Source organism: Phascolarctos cinereus, unplaced genomic scaffold, assembly GCF_003287225.1.
Source record: "Phascolarctos cinereus isolate Bilbo 61053 unplaced genomic scaffold, phaCin_HiC Scaffold_1;HRSCAF=81, whole genome shotgun sequence".
Taxonomy (NCBI): domain Eukaryota; kingdom Metazoa; phylum Chordata; class Mammalia; order Diprotodontia; family Phascolarctidae; genus Phascolarctos; species Phascolarctos cinereus.
In genome coordinates, this window is record NW_027555514.1 from 15,407,793 (window position 1) to 15,421,868 (window position 14,076).

The 14,076-nt window shown below is 42.7% G+C and overlaps 1 long non-coding RNA gene across 1 annotated transcript in view; it reads right to left on the reverse strand.

Annotated features, from left to right (window-relative positions):
• Positions 1-838: 838 nt before the first annotated feature.
• The window catches only part of LOC110213096 (uncharacterized), a 34,277-nt gene continuing 21,039 nt past the window's right edge, over positions 839-14,076 (reverse strand). The window contains exons 2-3 of the long non-coding RNA XR_002325874.2: positions 10,195-10,489; positions 839-1,189 (exon numbers count right to left, since the gene is read on the reverse strand). This is a non-coding gene — a long non-coding RNA (uncharacterized LOC110213096). The remainder of the gene's footprint in view (positions 1,190-10,194; positions 10,490-14,076) is intronic.

The following is a 14,076-nucleotide window of genomic DNA, read 5'->3' on the forward strand; positions in this document are numbered from 1 at the left end:
ATCTCCCCCATCCCAATGTTTTAATTGCTTGTTAATGTAACATTAGCTTCAATAGCTTCTCACACAGACACTGTGTATTTAAGATGAGATGAAGCCTTGCCTCAGAAATAACAGTAGTTCCCACTGCTATCATACTTTAAGGTTTGCCAAGAGCTTCCCAAGGTTTATCTTAGGTTTTCATCACAACAGCCCTGGAAGGTAGGTTTATTATTGTCCCCATTTTACAGATGAAGAAACTGAGGGAGACAGCCAAACGAGGCTAAGACCCCAAAAAGATGAGGAAGCCCTGGTCTAGATGGTCTCTGAAGCACCTTCCTGCTTGGACCCCATAATAATGTGTGTAGACACAATAGTGACAAAGGCCAGTGTGTGGAATGGAAGTCTCCTTCAAATCCTGACTCTGGCGGTGACGGTGACCCTGGGAATCATTCACTTTCTCTAGACCCTTCCTTACTCCCTCTACGAAGTGATCAATTGGATTCAGTGCTTTCTATGATCTCTTCTAGCTCTGGGATTCCCTGTTCTGTGTTCTAGCTCTATAGTCTTTTGATTCTGCTTGCTTTTTCGGGGCCTCAGTTTCCTTATCTGTTAAAAGGGAAGATCTCCACCAATGAGGAGAGTCTTATGCAAACGTTTAGGCTTGAAGCCCAGGGTGTGCATGCATATATGCACACAAATCATTTCAAGAGGGAGAGCACAGTGGCACCTGGGAGGATGAAAAACAGCCTCATGGAAGAGGCAGTGTCTGAGCTGTGTGGGGAAGGAAACTGTAGGTCTTAAAAGATGACTGGGCAGTGGAGGGTATGTCAGGTATGGGGGCCAGCCATGCAAAGGCATGTAGGTGAGATGCAATGTTTATTTAGCAATAGCTGGTAGGTGAGTTTGATTGGAACAGAGTTCATGAAGCAGGGTACCAAGGAGTCAACCTGGAAAGCCTCAAAGGCAGTCCATTCATCTCTCTGGAGGATCGCAAGGTGGTAACGAACAAATACCAGGCCTCACCACATCCCAGGTGTAGCTCATATACTCAGCAATCACTGAACCAGAGAATTTCAGAGCTTGGTCGGCTGGTCTGCCTTGCTGGTCAGTAGAGAGCCGGGTCTGCACTGCCCCAAGGAAGCTCTGCTGATGGCCGGCAATTCACTTTGGAAAAAGAGTCTTCATTTTCAGAATTCTGCCAATTCTCTGTCTAAAACAAATAGAAAATGACAGGAAGGAAATATGCTAATGAGAGCAGGGAGATCATGGAAGCAGGCCATGGAATTGGAGTTTCAGCTTCTACCCCATTCTACACGACATGTGTATACTTCTCTCCCTCCCCAAGTGATTCATTAGGAGCCAACACGTCCATTTATTTTAAAGAACCTTGAAGAAATGGTTTTAATAGCACCCTCTAGAAGAAGCTGTCTTGTACTTCCTATTCTCAGGGAATCAGCAAGTAAAACATTTATAAATGAGGGATCATGCATCGGGAGGCCTTCCGTTCAAAGTGATTAGAATATAAATAATGCCATTAGGAACCCCTATGTTCATACTTTTAGAAATGGTTTTATCACATAGATGTTTCCTTTAAAATTAAAAACAACTTGGCTCTAGGATATCTATGCTGTGTAATGTTGCTTTGTCACATCTTCTTTTGTTGTTCAGTCATTTTTCAGTTGGGTCTGACTCTTCATGACCCCATTTGGGGTTTTCTTAGCTAAGATACTGGAGTGCTTTGCCATTTCCTTCTCCAGCTCATTTTACAGATAAGGAAACTGAGGCACACAGGGCTAGTGACTTACTCGCCCAGGGTTGCAAAACTAGTGCCATGATTTGAACTCAGGTATTCCTGACTCCAGGCCTGGCATTCTAACTCCTGTGCCACTTAGTGGCCCCTGTCACATCTCTCTTTCATTCTAAATATGAAAAGTTAGTCTTTTCAGAAATGTCCCATTGTCCTCAATCCCAGAACAGAGATTGACTAAATCCAGTGCCTAAGTAGTACCAGCTCCTGAGTGGATCGAGGTTAGGTATCAAGAGCCATTTGTAATCTGTTAGTTTGCAAACATTTAGACACTGGGTATCCAAAGTACAAATGAGAAAGTCCCTGTCCTCAAGGCAGCTTACGTGATTCTGGGAGGAGGGATGTAACATGCGCTGCTAAGCATAAAGCAAAGAAGGGCATAAAAGGGACTCGGTCAGTAAACATTTATTAAGCACCTACTAGGTGTCAGGCACTGGGCTAAGTCGTGAGGATACAAAGAAAAACAAAAGACAGACCTGCCCTTGAAAAGTGTATGATCTAAGGGGGGAGAAAACATGTAAGCAACTACATACGAACAAGCTATAGGCAGGATAAACAGGAGCTAATCAATACAGAGAAGGCACTAGAATTAAGAGAAATTGGGAAAGGCTTCCTGTAGAAGGTGGGATTTTAGCTGGAACTCGAAGGAGGCCAGGAAGTCAGGAGGAAGAGAAGAGGTGGGAGAATATTCTAGGGATGAGGAACACAGTGAAAATGGCTCCAGTGAAGTGTTGGTCATGAGCAGGGCTTCCTTGGGGCAGTGTGGACCCAGCTCTCTAATGACCAGCGAGGCAGACCAGCTGCCCCAGCTCTGAAATTCTCTGGTTCGGTGATTGCTACATAGGGCCTTGTTCGAGGAACGGCAAAGAGACCGGTGCCATTAAATGGAAAAGTACATGCTAAGGAGTAAGGTGTAAGACTGGGAAAGTAGAAGGGGCCAGGTTATGAAAGGCAAATCCTGGAGGGCACTACTGGAGTTCATGGAATAGAGGGGTGAAATGGGAAGATCCATTAGCTAGCTAAGTGGAAGACGGGCTGGAGTGAGAGAGACTCATAGTGGGAAGGCCAACCAGCAGGCTATTGCAATAGTCCAGGTGTGAAGTGATCACGGTCTTTTCCTGGGTATCAGATGTTGGAGGGAGAAGGGATGGATATAAGAGATATTATAAAGGTAAAATCAACATGACAACAGATTGGATATGGGGGGAGGGGAATAAGAGAAAGTGAGGAGTTGAGGATGATGCCTAGGTTTTAAGCACCTACTATGTGCACTGCCTTAGGTACTGAAGATACAATGACAAAAAATAGGACAATCCCTTCCCTTGAGAAGCTTAGGTTCTATTGGGGAAGGCAACAATCACACATGTAAGTATATACAACGTACATTCAAAGTAAATACAAGGTAATTTCTGCCAGAAGTTAAAAGTTGAATAAAGTTGACATAATCCCTTTAGAATCTCTTCCCGTCCCATTCAGTCAAATATCGTTTCTAGCAACAGTCCCCTTGGTCTGTCTTATGGATCTAATTAAAAATATATAGGTTTTTTGGGGTTGTGTGTAATATAAATAATACAGCTACAAAATGTTCAGCGTACATCTGGTAATGCCCAAATGCTGCCAGGTGTTAAATGTGTATCTATTCTCCCTGGAATGGCTTATAATAAATATTATAATATATAATATAACATAATTCCTACGCTGGAAAGTGGATCCATACATGAGAGAATATTCATGATTTCCCCCCCCCAGGTGATTTCCCTGCCAGCCCCTGATGGGGGCAGGGATCCCATTCAACTGAACTGATTTTCCATTTTGCTGAGAAGGGCCCCCAATGAGCCATCTATCATTAGCACGATTATTAATAACCATACCGAGCACTTCCCCAGCCCTTTCCAATTTCTAAGCACTTTAACAACATTAACAAATTTAGCTCCCAACACTCTAGGGAAGCTTCGTTTTTTTTTCCCCTTGAAGGAAATGGGAGGCAGAGAGAGATTTAAATGGCATGCTCTGGGCTAAAAAATGGGATGTCAGAGAATGGAAGAGATCTTTGGAGCCCAAGTTCTCCCCAAATTTCTTTAGACAAAGGATCTTAGGCCTCAGTCCTATTTTCCAACCCACCTTAATATTTGGGCTCAGATTTTTGTGAGTCCTTGCCTCTTTACCCCCCTATTCCCCAACCCCTGGTCCATATAACACAATGTATAATTGAATTCATTCAATATTATTAGGAACCTACTATTTCTCAGACACTGCGTGGGGCTAGAGATACAAAGGCATAAAAGAACCATCCCTTGCCCTCTAGAAGGTTGCATTCTACTAGGTGTGAGGCAATGGAAGGGGAAGAGTAGTAGCGAATACAACATGGATATAGACAGGCAAATTAAAACATAGACAAAGTAAATCCAAGGTGTCATAACAACGTCAATAGCATCCCACAGAGATAGGGTCTTGACATTGTCTCTACAGACCCAAATCCCCATCCTTCCTTTACTGATGAGGCAAGATTCAAACCAATGTCTCCTTGACTTAAAGGCCAACCCAGTATCTGCTCCACTATGCCGTCTCCTAGGGAGCAGCCCAGACTGCAGCTCTTATTTTGCCATAGAGCATTATTTTGGCAAGAAAGTTGCTCTTACTACAGCATTCAATCATTAATTAGTCACTCAAAAAACATAGCTTGTAAGGCTCTGTCCTAAATACAATGGTTTTGGTGAAATACCCTCCAAGGAAGGTCAATTTCTTTTGTTCTCAGCTAGATCTTCCACATACCCTCTCCATATTTCATCAGTGTGGAGAACTCCCAGTGTGGAAACACCATCCACCAATGATGACTGGAAACTTATCTGTATCCTTTAGTATCAGAGCCTGAGGAATTAAGTGATTTGTCAATGACCACACAATTGGTATGTGCCAGAGGCAGGACCCCTAAATCCTCCAAGGCTGGCCTCCAATCCAAATTTCTGCATTGCCTCTCTTCCACGCTTATAAGAATCATAGCTTATGGGGGACTCCCCTGGAAACATGCACCAATGTTCCCTATGTAAGTGCAGTACAAGTGACTGCAATGATTCAGGGGTTTGTACTGTGTTTTTAGTAGGAGGGAGAATCCCAAATTGGTTGCAGAAGCCACGTAGAAAAGTGGAAACCTACCTCCACCCTCTTTCTTGTAGCTTAGAAGTATGAAGGAAACTGAGCTATCTAAAGGGTTGCTTATAAGCCAGGAAAACTTGATCACCTCTACCTCTTGGCGTTTGTTTTTTCATGATCCAAGGTGAGTGAACATTCCAAGATGGAAGTGTCTAGATGACCTCATGAGTGTGGTAAATCTAGAGGCTCCACCAGACCTGAATGATAATAGCAATGAACAGTGGAACAGCAGTGGCCAACAGAGGTGGAAACAACTACAAGGGGAAGGAGGAAAAGTGAGGTTAGGGAATGGGTCCTCTCAAAAAATGGTGCCTAAGAATTAAACGGGGATGTAGAGATTTGGAGTCCAGCTGGGACGTTCACACATCATGGAACCACTACTTAGGTGAATTCAGTGAGGACTCTACAAAGAAAGAACAGGACTCCTAGTCCCGGAATTAAGAGATACTCATCTGCCCCATATGCCTCACCGCCTTTATAGTTCGCACTAGCTCTCCCAAGGGACCTTGTGTGTGCAAAGGGAGGGTGTGCACCCAATTTGGGGGAGTGACGTTTTGAGCCAACACTTTTTGCTGCGCCTCAGCAAACATCTTTTCTTAAAGCTAATGGAAGTTGATTGACTGGCTGTTAATGGGGATCACACTGGTGGGGGCTCAGAAGCAACAGTGCTAGAATTACAACTCCTCAGCCTTCTCCTTACAACCCCGAGAAAGAGTAGCAGTCAGTCACCCCTCTTGGGACCCCAAACCACAACTCTGATGTGAACTAAGGAAATGAAAGAGATTGCTTTGGGAATGTAGATTTAGAAATGGAAGGGATCTTAGATGTCAGCTCCATCATTTTGCACATGAGGAAACTGAGGCCCAGAGAGATGAGGTAATTTGCACAAGTTCATACAACCAATAACTAGCAGAGCTTGAGTTTGATCTCAGGTCTTGTGACTCAAAGTTCATCACTTTTCATAGCACCATCTCTGACTGCTTCTAATTCCTTTTCAAAACATGTTGGCCACAGGTTAAGCACAGCCTTTACATCGGTCAGTTGGTTAAAGCTCTTTGTTTTTATTAATACAGAAAGTGTGGCATAGTGCTTTGAACAAAGGCTTAGCTCCTAGAAACTCAGGTCCTCTGAATTATAATTGTAATCTCATTGTTGACCACTGGTGTGTTCCTGAAGTAAGCCAATGATATCTTCCCATTTCTCTCATTTCTAAAGAATGTTGGTTAAAAATGTTAGTCTTAAAGCATCCACATGTACAAAAATATTTATAGCAGCTCTTTTTGTGGTGGCAAAGAATTAGAAATTGAGGGGATGCCCATCAATTGAAGAACGGCTGAACAAGTTGTGGTATATGAATGTAATGGAATATTGTTGTGCTATAAGCAATGATGAGCAGGAGGACTTCAGAAAAACCTGGAAAGACTTCTATGAACTAATGCTGATGAAGTGAGCAGAACCAGGAGAACATTGTACACAGTAACAGCCACACTGTGAGATGACTGACTTTGATAGACAGCCTTTCTCAGCAATGCAAGGATTTAAGACAATTCCAAAAGACTCACAATGGAAAATGCTATCCACATCCAGAGAAAGAACTATGAAGTCTGAATGCAGAAGGAAGCATACTTTTTGCTCTCCTTTTCTTTTATTGTTTTGTTTTGCTTCTTCTTTTTTGTGGTTCCTTCCATTAGTTCTAATTCTTCTAATGTGAATATGACTAATGTGAAATATGCCTAATATGAATGTGTAAGGACAGCCTATATCAGATTGCATGTTGTATTGGGGAGGGGGGAGGAGAGAAAGGAGGAGAAAATTTAAAACTCAAAATCTCATGGAAGTGAATGTTGAAAATTACAATTTAATTAGTTAATTTTTAAAAAAGAATGTTGGTTTTTATAGTGTGTTGTATAGTGATAGACTTTCTCCATTGTACTTAATGATAGTGGAAATGCCTGGATCCCCACAGTGAAAGGACCTTTAGGAGTCTGGCTGCTATGCCCTGCTGATTTAGGAACTGTCAGTCCTCCTCCATAGTTGGGAAGATTATAAAGAAGCAGAATCATGGCTGATTGAAAAAAGAGATCAGAGAAGTTAATACAAAGAGATTGACAAAGTTAATATGAAGAGATTTCATGCATGATCCATAATTACCTCGACCGGATTGTTAAAAACAAACAAAAAACACATCAGCTCAACATCTACCCTTCCAAACAAATGCTCTGGCCTCCATTATACATATATTCTGAACACCCACCATTCCATCAAGCCACCACTACAGGCATGTCTCCTATCATTTGTGTCCTAATAATGTACAATTATATGAGAGTGACATGTCTCATCTTTGGCCCCATTTATGAGGCTCCCACCCCAGTTTCAATTTCACAGCTTAGAGTTTCATGACATTCAAAGATCAACAATTTATAGGGGTGGGGGTGAAGAAGGGAGAGAGTCTAAGTTTATTGGAAACATCAGTCACAGTAAAAAATTTTAATGGAACAGTCTCTACCCTGGAAAAGGTCACCAGATAAATAATTGCTCCATGAATTGAGATGATGCCTTTTGTCATTAAACCCCAGCTGAGATCAGATATGCTTTGATACTTCTGCTAAAGACTGTCTGACTAGTGTTGAGATCAATGCCATGGACACAATTAAAGCTAACTAGCTAGTTCTTCAGTCAAAATACTTGCTTCTCCCACCCTTCCAAAGAGAAACCAGAGCTATAACTAGCAACTTGTGTGCCCTGGGGCAAAGGGCATGAAACCTTCTCTGAAATGCTGCTGGGGGAGGTCATCAGATTAGAGGAGGCAGTGTAGACAAACAGGTCAAGGAAAGCTCATCTGGTAGCCAGTTATTTGAACTAATTATCTGTGATAACTACGCTGCTGAAGAATCATGAGCTCTGTAAACCCTTTAAATTTCAGCACTCTGAAACAGAGTGCCAGTTACCTCACCCTAGTTACATACAGCTCAGGCAAAAGGTAGAATATTATCTATTTAGCTTGAATCCTGCAATTCCATTTTAACAAACTTGGAAAGAGTCCTTCCTTCCACTTATCTTTTCTGCGCATGGCCAACATTTTCATTATAGCACTTACATGCTGGGGCTAGCAGGTAGGTGGGTAGGAATTTGTTATCAACATTATAGTTGCATCTTTTAAAATCGCTGTCCTGGCAAATAGCCACTTAGCTGAGGAGATTGCAAGGGGGATTGATTCAGTGCAGGACCTTTCCTCCACTCAGTCCTGAATATATTCCAGTGAAGAAACAGCAGCCAGAATGGTCTGTGGACACAGCTGTTGCTTGCAGGCTGTGAGGGGAGTTTTACTCATGAGTTTCTTTGTAAAGTGGCAAAAGATTCCATTTACCTTTGGCCTGCTTCCAATATCGGTGCAAAAGTGAAAAGGCCACATTGGCTAAGAAAACTGCATCTGTTCTGAGGGCCCATGAGTTACCAACTCACCCATTACTATTCCCAGTGCTTGGCTTCATGACTTCCTCATGGTTTCATCAGCCAGTTTGGGCAACTCATGTCTCTATCAGCCTAGACAAGGGTGACAGTCCTATAAGGAACAACCACTGAGAATTAATGGAGAAACAGCCAAGGGGCCATCCAGATGCAAGGGCCCTCTCGGGATGGCCAAGAGGAATGCTAGTATATGCTGAACACCTCCTAGGATCTCTGGTCTTGTGGCTGGCTTTTGTGCTCTGCCAAGTCAGATCAGGCCATTCAGGGCCACTTGTTTTGTTTAATTTGGGATTATCATAGAACTCCTAGAGAATATTACCCAAGTATAAAGCAAAAGAGAGGAGAGTGGGGGGAGCTAGGACCCTCTAAGAATTGGAATTTCCTTTTCATTGGCCTGTTGTTGACTCTACCACACTGGCGCAGACCCATCTGGTGTGCCAATTATGATGAGCCTCCTGGACTAAGGTCTGTATTCACAAAATCCATAGCACTGGGGGTGAGAAGCAGGAGGGTGAAGAGAAGTTTCATTTTTACTGTCAAAAAGCGCCTGGTTTTGCCTAACAGTGTGGAAATGAGCATGTTATGGCCTTCTGTTTCACTAATGAGGAAATCCCAAGGAGCAAATGCTCTCTTCCAAAGATGAACAATATTTCTGTATTGACGGTTCACGCATTTGTTGGGGCTTTGGGGGATGGGTACTGGCAGCTTTTCCCACAACTGTACTTACTGATCTTACCAGCAGGGGGCAGAAGTGACCAATTTTGAAAAGACCTTGTAATGGAAAAAGGACAGGTCAAATGCTGCATCATCTTGGACAAGTCACTTGAGCTACTAGGAAGATAAGTTTCCTCATCTCTTACAATAGGGGTAATAATCTCTGCTTCCCTGTCTTCTTCACCCAGTTCTTGGAGAAAATCAACTCTGTTCAAGAAACAATTGTTAAGCGCTTACAAAAGGCCAGTCATTGGGACTTTGCTGTTGCTCAGCCATTTCAGTCGTGTCCAACTCTTCCTGACCCCATTTGGCAGAGATACTGGAGAGCGTGGCCATTTCCTTCTCCAGCTCATTTTACAGATGAAGAAACTGAGGCACACAGGGCTAAGTGACTTACCCAGGGTCATACAGCTGGTAAGCATCAGAGGCTGAATTGGAACTCAAGTCGTCCTGGCTCCAGGCCCAGAGCTCTATACAGAATGGTGCCACCTGGCTGCCCCAATCACTGGGGCTACAAGGGCCAAAACAAAACAGTTCCTGCCCTCAAGGAGATTGAGTTCTACTGCATGTTCACAGATAAGTCAACAGGAAGTATATAAAAAGTAATTTCAAGAGGGAATTAGCATTAGCCACTGAGTGGAGAGGCACATGTGGAAGCCTGTGTAATAATTACATACATTTGCACACGACATACATATATACATACACGTGCACCCATATGTGCATACAGATAGATATGCATCCGCACTGCAACTTAAAGTCTCTGAGACTTATTTGGAAGCCCTGAGGTTTTAATTGTCTTGACCCAGCCAACATGTGTCACAAGCAGTACTTGAACCTAGGACAGTCTCAATCATGTGCTGGGGCTAGTCATCCCTGCTTGAAAGTGGATTGTTAAAGTCCAAATACAAACTTTTCTACCTGGGAAATTGACAAGCACTAAAAATTAAGACTTCCTGTGTTATTTGGTTGATTGTCTAGACTTAGGAAAGTGATGGAGAAAACGTTAACCAGGCAGACAAAACTTACAAGTGCATACATTTTTTCCCTTAGAGAGCCTGTTGTTAAACATTTACCTTCACATCCCTGAGGCAAGGACTTTCAGACTCCCCAGCCAGCCCTCTATCTCACATGCCAGACTGACATTTAGATGAGATTTTCAAGCTTTCAAAATGATGTAGGCCCATTCTGAGCTGATTTTGATTATAAAGCAATATCCGTCGACTGTTAAAGCTCTAAGGGACCTTGGAGATCATTTTAGTTCAGCACTCTCATTTTGTAGGTGAGGAAACTATCCTTGGAGCTCCAGGAATGAGAGGCACAGCATCCATTCCAGGAGTCCTTGTGGTAGAAAATGGTCCATTCAGGTTTCTGTTTTGAAAATGGAATTATAGTGTGTTAGAACCGGAAGAAAGCTTAGAGGTCACCCAATCCAATTCCCATTTTCTTACAGATGAGGAAACTGAGGCATGGTGCATTGTGATTTGTCCTTGGTCACATAGTAAGTGTCTGAGGCGGTATTCAAACCCAGGTTCCCTGACTCCAAGCTGATAGATGTTAAACAGTCAAATAGATCCCACTAGATACAGGATCTCACTGATGTGGGTACTGCCTCCAGACTGTCATTCACCCATCCCTGCCTAACCTGGATGACTGTCATCTGTGACTTCTGATAAATATAACACAGGAGAGAAGGGGGGAGAGGGTGTACCCAACATACAGGAGTCCTAATAAATGGTAACTACAATGATGGTACAAGTCTGGGGCCAGGAAGAGGACATACACACTGATGGAATCCAACAAACATTCAGTGCTTCCTATGGGCAAGATATTGTAATGGAGGCTGGATATTTGAAGGCAAAATGGAAGTAATCCATGCCCTCAAGGAGCTTACAATCTTGTGCTATGAGATTTTTTTTAAACCAGATGTGATTTCATTGGTGTAGAAAATGCACATTGGGGAAACCTTTTTTTTAAATCAATGTTTAAAGACATCTGCATGGCAAGGTATGCTCTGTGAGTCACCTGGGGCACTACGAGGGTAAGTGACTTGTCCAGGGTCACACAGTCTGTATGATCAGAGGCAGGACTTGAATTCAGGTCTTCCTGACTCCAAGTTCAGCTCTCTCTGCACTAGAACCACCCCATGCTCCAAAAACACAATGAGTTACTAGCTGTAATGTACTATGTGTGTGCAAAATGGATTTCCCATTACTTATACTAACTAATACAAAAGAAACACTAATTAGACCATGGTGGGGGGGGGGGGACCTGTGGCCTCAAGGCCACATATGGCCTTCTAGGTCTTCAAATGCAGCCCTTTGACTGAATCCAAATTTCGCAGAACAAGTCCCCTTAATAAAAGGATTTGTTCTGTAAAACTTGGACTCAGTCAAAAGGCTGCACTAAGGACCTAGAAGTCCACATGTGACCTTGAGGCTGGAGGTTCCCCTCTCCTGAATTAAACTTAAGCCATCAAACTCTATTAATCAAATGCATGCAAACACTAGTTTATATTATCTATCGGAAAATAAAAGCATTCTCCATGTCTAGAAACAAACTCCCAGCCTGACTTCCTAGAGCTCCCCAGTAAGCACATCTCATACTGGCACTTCATGACAAGGTCTCTTCTCTACCCAGCCAGTGGCCACGTATCTCTCTCCAAGATGTCTGCCCAGCAAGTCAGCAGATCTCAGCCACTAAATCAGCTCTCAGTGAGCATGAAAGTTGCTTGAACTTCAGGGATGAGAGCACAGGAGCCAGAGTCAGTCATGAGCCCAGGTCATGAAGGCTGGGGAATCTCTGATAGGTTTCTCATAGTTCTAGCTGTGAGTGTTAGCTGGTTATACTGAGGTTCTGCCTGGTGGTCAGTGACTTGGTTTACCAAGTAATTTAATTGGTGCTTGAAGACATAAACCAATGACAAGGTTATTTACCAAATCTTGCCATTGGTGGCCTGTCTTATCTGGGGGTCTCATGTTGTTTATGAATACACCTATCTTACTTACCAACCTATACCACAAATATGCTTATCCTAATATTGAAAAACAAGTTATGAAAAACAAACATCAAAACACTTCATCACAAAATGGAGGCCTAAATACAAAATGGAGTCAGTTAGGTCAAGGCAACAACTTCTCCCTACACTAGCCCTAAATAGAATGTGAAAAATACCATCAAAGAAAGGCAAAGGAAGATCTACAAGGACATGGTCACACGCAGGTGTTTGGGGGGGGGGATGTTGGAGAGATCATGAATGTCTTTGTGATGGAAGTGTCATGTGATTTGGGCTTTGATAAATGAGTAGGAGGTGATGGGAACTGGGAAAGAACATTCCACCTGGAGATAATAGCATGAGGAATGGTACAGAGGCTGGAAATGTCACAGTGTTAGTAAAAATAATCAGCAGCTCATTCCCTATGAGAAGAGTGAGAGATAAACCTACAAAAGCAGATTGGGATCACATAGGGAGTATCACGAAGAAGAATCTGGCCTTAATTGGTGGGTCCCAGGATGTCAGGGAAGGTCATTGAGCAGGAGAGTGATGGGACTGAGCTCTTCCTGGTTTCCACGTATTTCCAAGGGAAGCTAACTTTTAGTTTGCCAACTCCCGAGCAAGAAATACTCATTTTCTCTCGTTTTTTTCTATGCCTATTTCTTCAACCTATTATTACATGTCATTGCTTTCCCCCCTATGCAATATCTTCTTAGTATTTATGGGGACAGCTAATGCAGATTCTGGGGCCCGTCATCTTCTTTTTGGGTTATTATTGTTTTCTCCTTGCCAACATTCCCACCTTGGGTTCTCCCATCAGCCTATTCTGAGTAACGTGATCAAAGCCATCTTCTCATGTTGCTTCAGTAATGCCTGTCCTTTTCAAATGCCCATTGGCCACCCCAACTGTCTCTAAAAGCAGATGGGGGTATATAAATCATGCTAACATTAATATGTCAAAGATGAGGCTTTCCTCAGTGTGCATGACCTCCCCCATGCATATTGCAATCCCTCCATGCTTTAGGAAACAGATTTATCACTTGATATTCAACCCGGAATTCCATGTCTCCAAACTTCCTTAGGTTGTCTTTCAAATGACCAACATATAGTGCATCACTGGATGGTATTCAAAATCAGGCATGGAGAACCTTGGACCTCCAGGCCACCTGTGGCCCTCTAGGTCCCCAAGTGCGGCCCTTTGACTGAATCCAAACTTCACAGAACAAATCCCTTAATAAAGGATATGTTCTGTAAAACTTGGGACTCAGTCAAAAGGCCACACCTGAGGACCTAGAAGGCCACATGTGGCCTTGAGACCGAAGGTTCCGCACCCCTGTTCAAAACCATTCCGGCTTGGTGGGATCTGTCAGAGTTAGCCCTTACTGACAGAGCCTTCAAGAATCCAGAGTCACCTTCACTTCATGAGAAAGCATCTGAGTAGTGTGGAGGGAGAATTATAACTGGAGAGATAGTGTGGCTAAAGAATGGCTACAAAGCCAGAAAATGAGGAAAAAATGAGCTCACATCTTTGAATTTTAAAATTGCTGAGAATTTCTATCTGCCATGAAGTTGAACTTTCTTTTATGTATTATTTCCCCTAAATAGAATGTGAGTTCCTGAGGGCAGAGACTATCTCACTTTACTCTACTTGTATCCCCAGGTCATAACATAGTGTTTACTCATTCATTCATTCAAGTTCCACTTCTCACACTAACTATGTGACCTTGGGCAAGTAACTTAACTTCTAAGTGGCTCAGTCAATTCTCTAAGATGAAAACTTGTAGAGGAGTTAATACCTCAGCACTGGAATAGAGATTTTCCTCATTATGTGTTTCTGACTCAAATTAAATTATGGGTCTATCTTTTTTTAAAAATCAAAATTTAACAAGAAAATGCTCTTTCTGTAACATCTTATTAAAATAATTAGGTTTTTTAAAGCCTGAGAAAAATAAAATGGCTTGTC